Source organism: Lynx canadensis, chromosome C2, assembly GCF_007474595.2.
Source record: "Lynx canadensis isolate LIC74 chromosome C2, mLynCan4.pri.v2, whole genome shotgun sequence".
NCBI classification, from domain to species: domain Eukaryota; kingdom Metazoa; phylum Chordata; class Mammalia; order Carnivora; family Felidae; genus Lynx; species Lynx canadensis.
The window spans coordinates 38,387,219-38,394,908 of record NC_044311.2 but is presented as its reverse complement, the minus strand read 5'-3'; the positions used below and the strand labels follow the sequence as shown (position 1 = coordinate 38,394,908).

General features: G+C 42.9%; 1 long non-coding RNA gene across 1 annotated transcript; it reads left to right on the top strand.

Moving 5' to 3' along the window:
• The first annotated feature begins 270 nt into the window (after positions 1 to 270).
• On the top strand, positions 271 to 7,449 carry LOC115523887. Its single transcript, XR_003971874.1, has 3 exons — positions 271 to 343; positions 1,103 to 1,384; positions 3,689 to 7,449. It is a non-coding gene; the product is annotated as an uncharacterized LOC115523887 (long non-coding RNA).
• Positions 7,450 to 7,690: the final 241 nt, after the last annotated feature.

Below are 7,690 nucleotides of genomic sequence, written 5' to 3'. Positions count from 1 at the left end.
GACAAGAATATTGGTTCTTAACCCTGGTCATACATTAAAATCATTCAAAGAGATTTCTTTTTTAAATAACCATGCCTGAGCCTCATCCCAAACCAATTAAATACAAATCTCTGAGGTTGGGGCCTACGTTCTGGGATTGTCTTTTAAACGTGCAGCCAAGAACTACACAGCAGGGAGGATGCTGGGATTCTCAGGGCATCAGTCCAGGACATCATTTCTGATTCGTCCGCAGGCTGGTGTCACCTGGGAAAAGATGTCTGCAAGCCTCCTAGGAACTGTGTGTCCCATTCATTGTGTCTTGAGTACCTGAGGATGACAAGCTTGTGAATTAAAGGATCCTGAGGTCAGCTTTAAAGGAGGCCAAATCTCCTGGGCTTATGGGAAAAAAAAAAAAAAAAAAACTGTCTAGTCACAAAGGAAGACAGTGACTGATAAAGGAAGTTTGTCACCTAAACTATAAAATATCAGACCATTAGGGTACACTTGGCAAAATTTTGCAGTGACAGCATGTCAGGGCCTGGGTGTTTATTCTTCCCAGACTCTGACACTTAACTTGCTGTATGACCTTGGATCAATCTAGTAACCTCCCTTGTCAAGTTTACCCACTTGAGGAATGGGCATGGCCTTCTTGGCACTTCAAAGATCCTTTATATAGAAATAAAAGGCATTAGCCCTCATCTGAAATCAGCTTTTGATCTATAATGGCTGAACAACAACAAAAAAAAACAGGAAGTTTTTCGTTTAATGACTTCTTTTTCATAGAAGTTGTTAATGATCTAGAGAGGGGCAAGTCCTCCTAATAAATTCCAACTTTGCCGGCTCCCTAGTCCTTTAGTCCACTATTCCCAGAAATAAGGGACAAAAGTACCAAAAGTGCACAGACCAGTAAAGGAACTGTTCAAACCCCTTCCGTGTGTGGAAGACAAACGCTTTGAAAATTAAGTTGATCAGAGCCTCTCAGAACAGGCATACATTCAGGGTAAATTAGAGATTCAGAAGTCTCGACAATCTGATGAAAAACATAAAAACCCACAAGCTTTGAAAGAGCACCCCAGATCTACAGATATATTCATGTGTTGTCAAAATCTCTCTTTTGTTACAGAGAAACAGGAAATAATGATAGAAAGTGAGACGGAAGAGAGGTTATTAACCATTAGAAGGCCGCTTGAAAATAAAAACTGAACAGTATCCAATGAGAAAGGCCGGAATCAGGACTGATGTACTGATGCATCTTGGCATTTATTCTCTCAGAGTCTTCAGTACTCCTAGGTCAAGTGGCTGAGAAGGTGGACTTAAACTCTTTATGTGACCTCCATTGTCAGAAGGACAGAACTTTCAAGCCGGCTGATTCATTCCTCCCACGCCCGGAACCTGGCCCTAGAAGGTAATGGTATTTGATTCTGGAGAGCACAGTGGGGTTCTGTTCATGTGCAGACAACTGAGAGGGAACACAGGCAATTTATATCCCAATATAAAGTCTGCTGTGGCAAGTACTGAGATGTTGCATCGAGTCTCAGAGGACCATGTACTTTCTAGATTTATTACCATCAAAATGATCTATTCCTTCCTTCCTTCTTCTATTCATTCTTTCAGAAAACATACTGTATTTCTATCATGTGCTAGGCTTAATGCTAAGTATGGTGGATACAGAGCTTAAAAATAAATTCCCTTCATTTAAGGAGTGTGGTAAGAGTTATGATTAAGGAATGCATAAGGAATGAAGTGCAATGGAAGGGAACCTAACCCATATTTGAGAGTACAGTCAGGATGGGCTTTATGGGAGTCAACTGAGCTGAAATGAATCACCCAATGAAATTAATAACCCAAAGAAAAAATTAGGAAGATTGCATTCCAGACTGAGGGAAGAATTTATGCAAAGTTCAGGAGATTCCCATTGATCAGAAAAAGTATTCAAGGGGTGCCTGGGTGGCTGAGTCTAAGTGTCCGATTCTTAGTTTCAGCTCAGGTCATGATCTCAGGGTTCATGGGGTCGAGCCCCATGTCGGGCTCTGTGCTGGGCTTGGATGGAGCCTGCTTAAGATTCTCTCTCCTTCTGGCTCTCCCCCGCTCTCAGGCAAGCATGCATACACAGTCTCTGTCTCTCTCTCAAAATAAATAAATAAACTTAAAAAAAAAAAAAAAAGGAAGAGTGTTCCAAGCATTCCCATATGGCTGGAGTGTGAGGAATTTGAAAACAAAGGGAAAAGTCCCTTTGTAGGAACAAGAGGGGTGGATCAAATCAGGAAGGGTTTTGCAGGCCCTGTTAAGGAGTTTGGATTTTACACTGAGGATGACATGGAACCACAAAAGGTTTTTAAAGAGGAATGTAAATAGATAAGAGCAACAGAGGGAAGGATGGATTGGTAGATGGAGAAAATGGAAACAAGGCCTGTTAGGAATGCTTATTACAGTAAAACTACAGAAGTCCACGGGCACTGGGACAGGAATGAGGGGACGGAGCATAGGGGGCAGAGAAGTGTTGGTGAATCCCTGGAAGTGAAGAGTCAGAGAGAAAGTGGGGCTGGGATGAGCTGCAGTTCTGTGTGGGGCGCCTGGGAGCCAGTGTGAGAGAGAAACCTCAGAGGAAAAGCACATTTGGGGAGAAGACACTGAGTTCAGTTTCAGTATTAGTTGCAAGCTGGGTCTTGCCAGCCAGAGACTGGGGACATCTGGGGCTGGGAAGAGAGGCTGACCAACAGGAGAAACACAGAACTAGAAGACACAAAATGGAGGGAGGTGCAATCAATCGCCCGTGGAAAGAGTGTTGTGAGAACCAAACAAGGTCAGGGGCCAGATCCTCCCTTTGGGAACATAGGGGTTGACAGTAATGGAATTGGTAAAGGCTAATAATGAACTTAAACCCCCTCAAAATGCATAAACAGAACATAGCAGTGTTGGCTACCATTTCTCGGACACTTAGCAGGTGCCAGGCAGCCATGACTGTGCATGAGGGATCTCATTTCATCCTCAAACAATCAGGGAGGTGTTTCGCATTATGACCTTCATTTTTCAGATAAGCAGGCCTGGATTTATAGAGGTTAACAATCTCACCCTGGGTAATACATCAGTATGTGAAGGAGCCAGGTTTTGAACCTCATTCTATCAGATTCGAACCTCTCACTAATGTGTGGTGGTCTAATACCACACACTATTCACAAAAAAGAAAGAAGTTTTCTTTTCCTCCACTCTACCAAGACAGGAGGTAAAATTTTAAAAGCACAAACGTTAGAAGAATAAGCAATGATTTCAGGGCTAGGAGAAGCATGAAGAAAGATGGGGTTTACTAAAATCACATCACCAACTGCCTCAGCCTCAACTTGCCTGTGCTGGGGACAAAAGGGGACCATGGGGATCAGAGAGATGTTTGTGACTCCAGTCCTCCCTTCCTGCATCTGACAAGCACATGCTGCCATTTTAGTATAGTTCGTGCAATGCAGCAAATAGTCATGCAGGGTGGGTGGGCCAGGGACCAGGATTCTGAAGAATAGCCAACTTCAAGGCAGAGTGGAGTTTTGCCAAAAAAGTGTTCTTTTCTGCAGCAAACCATCAAAAAAGAAAGTGCTGTTCACTTGTTTGACATCAGATAAGATGGTTCTCACACTTTTTTTTCTTCTTTCTTTGTTTTTCCTCTGGAAACCTGTATCTGCACGCAGGGCAGTCTGGTCTTGAACCTGGCTTTGTTTTCCAGGATTTGCAGCGTTCAGATGCAGGCACAGCAGGAGCCCACACTCATCTTGAGGGCCCTTGAGGGAGACTATGCCCAGAAGCCCCATCCACAGAGTCCCACTAAGGGCTGTGGTTTCTCTCTGATTTCACATGGCTGACTGGATCTCAGCATTTCAGGAACCAACCTTTTACAGCGAGTGATTTTCTTCACTAAACTCAAGACTGGCAAGCTCCTCTCTCTGTCTCTTTCTCTGCCTCTCTCGTCTGTCTCTGTCACTCTTGTGTGTGTGTGTGTGTGTGTGTGTGTCCGTGCACACATACTCCTCTTCATTTCTAGCAGTATCTTATTGCCTTAGTGAAGAGTGCAGTGAAGCAGAAAACAGATTCAGGAAGTGACAGACGACACAAGCATTTGTCCAATTAGCAATGAGAAAATCATAAGCACCGGTGGTGACCACTCATGTTGAACAGCCAGCTCAGCAAAGAGCCTTGCTCCACATCTCTCCCATGTAATTAGAACCATTCAAGCCACGACTGACCAGCTTTTCCCTGCATTTTTAGTATATTGCAGAGCCTGCACTCTCTTGGACGTTAATGAGGAACATGAAGCCATCAATAGTTTTGATTAAGCCAAAGACTATTGCACTATTTAGATGTACCATATTTCATCCATTCTAAGACATGCCTTTTTCCTCCCACGTTTTAACATCTTTCAAATCAAAATGTGCCTCAGAATCAAGGCAATCATGGTATAGTTGTCATTGCCTCTGCATGGCAAACTTGGTCACAGCTGTTTATATTGTCATCTGAATTTCAGCTGAGTTCAATATGTGGTTGCAAGGACGGGTGTTGAGGTTCAATGCCATTTAAAAGTCTCTCAAAAGATTATCCTACATTTTGGCATTCAAATAATGAGCTATTGTGTGTGCATAAAGAAACAGAGGAGTGGGGTGTAAATTGACATTTGTGAAGCAAATATTTGTTGTTATAGGAACAACTGCAATTCCATACTTTCTCCCAAAGCAACAACCAACTGCTTTCAAGACCTAAAAAAAGAAGAAATCCACGAGAAATGAAGCAGTTATATTTGCCCCACACCAACAATGCAACTGAAAGCAGTAGTAACAGCAGAATCCCTTGGAAGAGACAAAAGAAATTTCAGAGTAGCAAAGGGCTAGTGTTACAGATGCAAGGGCCACATACAACTACTTCTAGGACATTATGTCAGAGTTTCAAACCACTTTTTTAATCTTAGAAGTTCATAAAATAATGGTGATTCTTATACTGTGTGGTTTCTTAGGTCTGATGAAATCTAGTATGTCCAGAATAACTTTCAACCAATAAAACCCACAGCTACCCATTAAAGTGCTTGAGAATTTGTAAAGGGTCAGTCTACATCCAAGAAACGGTAGCCACTTTCAGACTTGGATTTGAAACAGAGCTAGGCCTCAGTACCCAAAGGCATCACCCACCCTATCGCAGATGTCATCAGTTGCCATCTCATACCCTATTTCCCCTGCTAACAGAACCCTGAGTTGATTCAAGGATTAGGGAGACTTGTACTTCAGAGGAGACCTGGTTCTCCTCTACCCCAGAGAATTTTCATTAACCAATCACAACATGATGGTCTCTTCTCTTTCCCATTGGTTATTTTAGGGGTGGCATGTAATACAGTTTCGGCCAATGAGATATGAAGGAAGGGAAGAGGGAGGGTGGGATCTTAAAAACAAAGATGCATGAGAAGGAAAAAATAAGGTGTCTTTTCCATCGCTGGGCTTGGTGATGCCTGGAACTACTGCAGCCATCTTGCAACCATGAGGAAGCAACTGAGAGACAAAGACACACACTGAAGATGACAGAGACAGAAGATGGAGACGGCATAAATCCTTGATGACATCACTGAACTACTTTCTTAAGCAAGACTAAAGACTGGTTTCTGTCTAGTTTCACTGCTTATATGGGATATTAAACATCTTTATTATTCAATCCACTGTCAGTAGTTGAACCTTCTATCACTTGCACCCAAAGTCACATAATTGATCCACCCCTACTTCCCTACTACTGCCATGATACCTCCCTCCCTTCTACACTTCTTGAAATATGAATAACAGCTTAAAGCAACACATATTTATTATTGCACAGCTTCTGAGAGTCAAGAGGCCAAGAAAGGCCTACTGGGTCCACTGCAAAGCTGAAATCAAGGTGTCAGTCAGAGGTGGGTTATCATCTAGAGGCTCGACTGGAGAAGTTTCCCCTTCCAATTTCCCTCAGGCTGATGGCAGAATTTGTTTCCTTGTGGCTATAAAATTAATGACAGCTTGCTTCTTCAAAGCCAGCATTGGAGATAGCAAGACAGTCTGTTAGGGACATGGAATCTTATATAATTGTGGGAGTGACATCACCTTTGCCACATAGTGTAATTCTATTGTATTCTATTGGCTAGAACTAAGTCACAGGACTCACCTATACTCAAGGGAAGAGAATTACACAGGGACATGAACACCAGAAGGCAGAGGTCACAAAGTCATCTTAGAGTCTGTCCAACTTACACGGTTAGTTAGTGGCTCTCATGGAACTGGAGACCAGTTCTATCTTATCCCAATATCCATTCTCTTTTAGTTTAACTATGAAGTGTCAAAAATATAAGAATACGTTTCTAAAAATGTAGAGTCTTCTGAAAATAGAATATACTGATGCGGAGGTCTTAAATTCTCTGTTACTAGAGATGGCTATGCTTAAGCTGGACCATCACTTGAGGCAGATGTGGCTGAGGGGTTTACCTTTAGCAAGAGTATCATGGGGCAAGATAGGGAAAGGAAGTTGTTGAGTTAGGTGACTTTCAAGGCGCTTCAACCTCGCGCTTCTGATTCTTTTAGGCACATCATGGAATCACAGAATGTTAGGGTTGGAAGGACTCTTTGAGATGAAGACCCTGCACTTTACAGATGAGGAAACTGAGGTATAGAGAAGTCAATGCTTGCTTCAGTCTCACTGAAAGTTGCTGGTGATAGAAACTGAATAGACTTAATACCTGTCTTCAAGAAGCTTATAATATAACAGGGAGAATGCAGTAAAAATAAAACATAATACACAATACACAAGTCCTATGATGAAATTATATTTAAGATACCCCATAAAGCCAGATAAAGAAAGAAACGTCAGGAACAAGACAAGTTGTGGGGGCAGATGAGCGGGTTCGATTCATACTAGTGGACACTGAGTACTTAAGGGACATCCAGGTGATGATGTCTGGTACAGGGCTTCTCAAACCTTAATGTTCACACAAACTTACCTAGAGACTGTTCAAATGCAGCTTCTGACTCAGCAGGCCTGTGGTGGAGCCTGGGGTTCTGTATTTCAAACAAGCTCCCAGGTGATACAGATGCTACTTATCCTCAAAGCATAATCTGAGTGGCAAGACTGAAAAGGCAGTTGTATAATCAGATCTCAGTTGTGTGATCTTCATTCCTCTCCCCCTCATTCCATTGTCCACTCTCTGAATAGGGACAAGACTGGAGGAGAGACACTGAAGGAAGTTCCATACAGGAGCACCTTCACCAGAAGGCCTTGTAACTAGCCACGTTACCTGGGAAGGGAAGATGCCTTCTAGTTACTGCAAAGAACCCATCCACCATTTCTTACCTTCAACTCACATTTGCTAACCCTCCTTTGTGAAGGAGTACAAAAATGAATGACTTAGCCCAACACTGCAACTATTTAATAATGCAGATCATTGGGGCACCTGGGTGGCTCAGTTGGTTAAGCGGCCGACTTCGGCTCAGGTCATGATCTCGCGGTCCGTGAGTTCGAGCCCTGCGTCGGGCTCTGTGCTGACAGCTCAGAGCCTGGAGCCTGTTTCAGATTCTGTGTCTCCCTCTCTCTGACCCTCCCCTGTTCATGCTCTGTCTCTCCCTGTCTCAAAAATAAATTAAAAAAAAAAAGTTAAAAAAAAATAATGCAGATCATTGTGCCCAATTAGCCAGGAATTGTGGCCTTGAGGGCAGGTGATGCAACTGACAGGTTT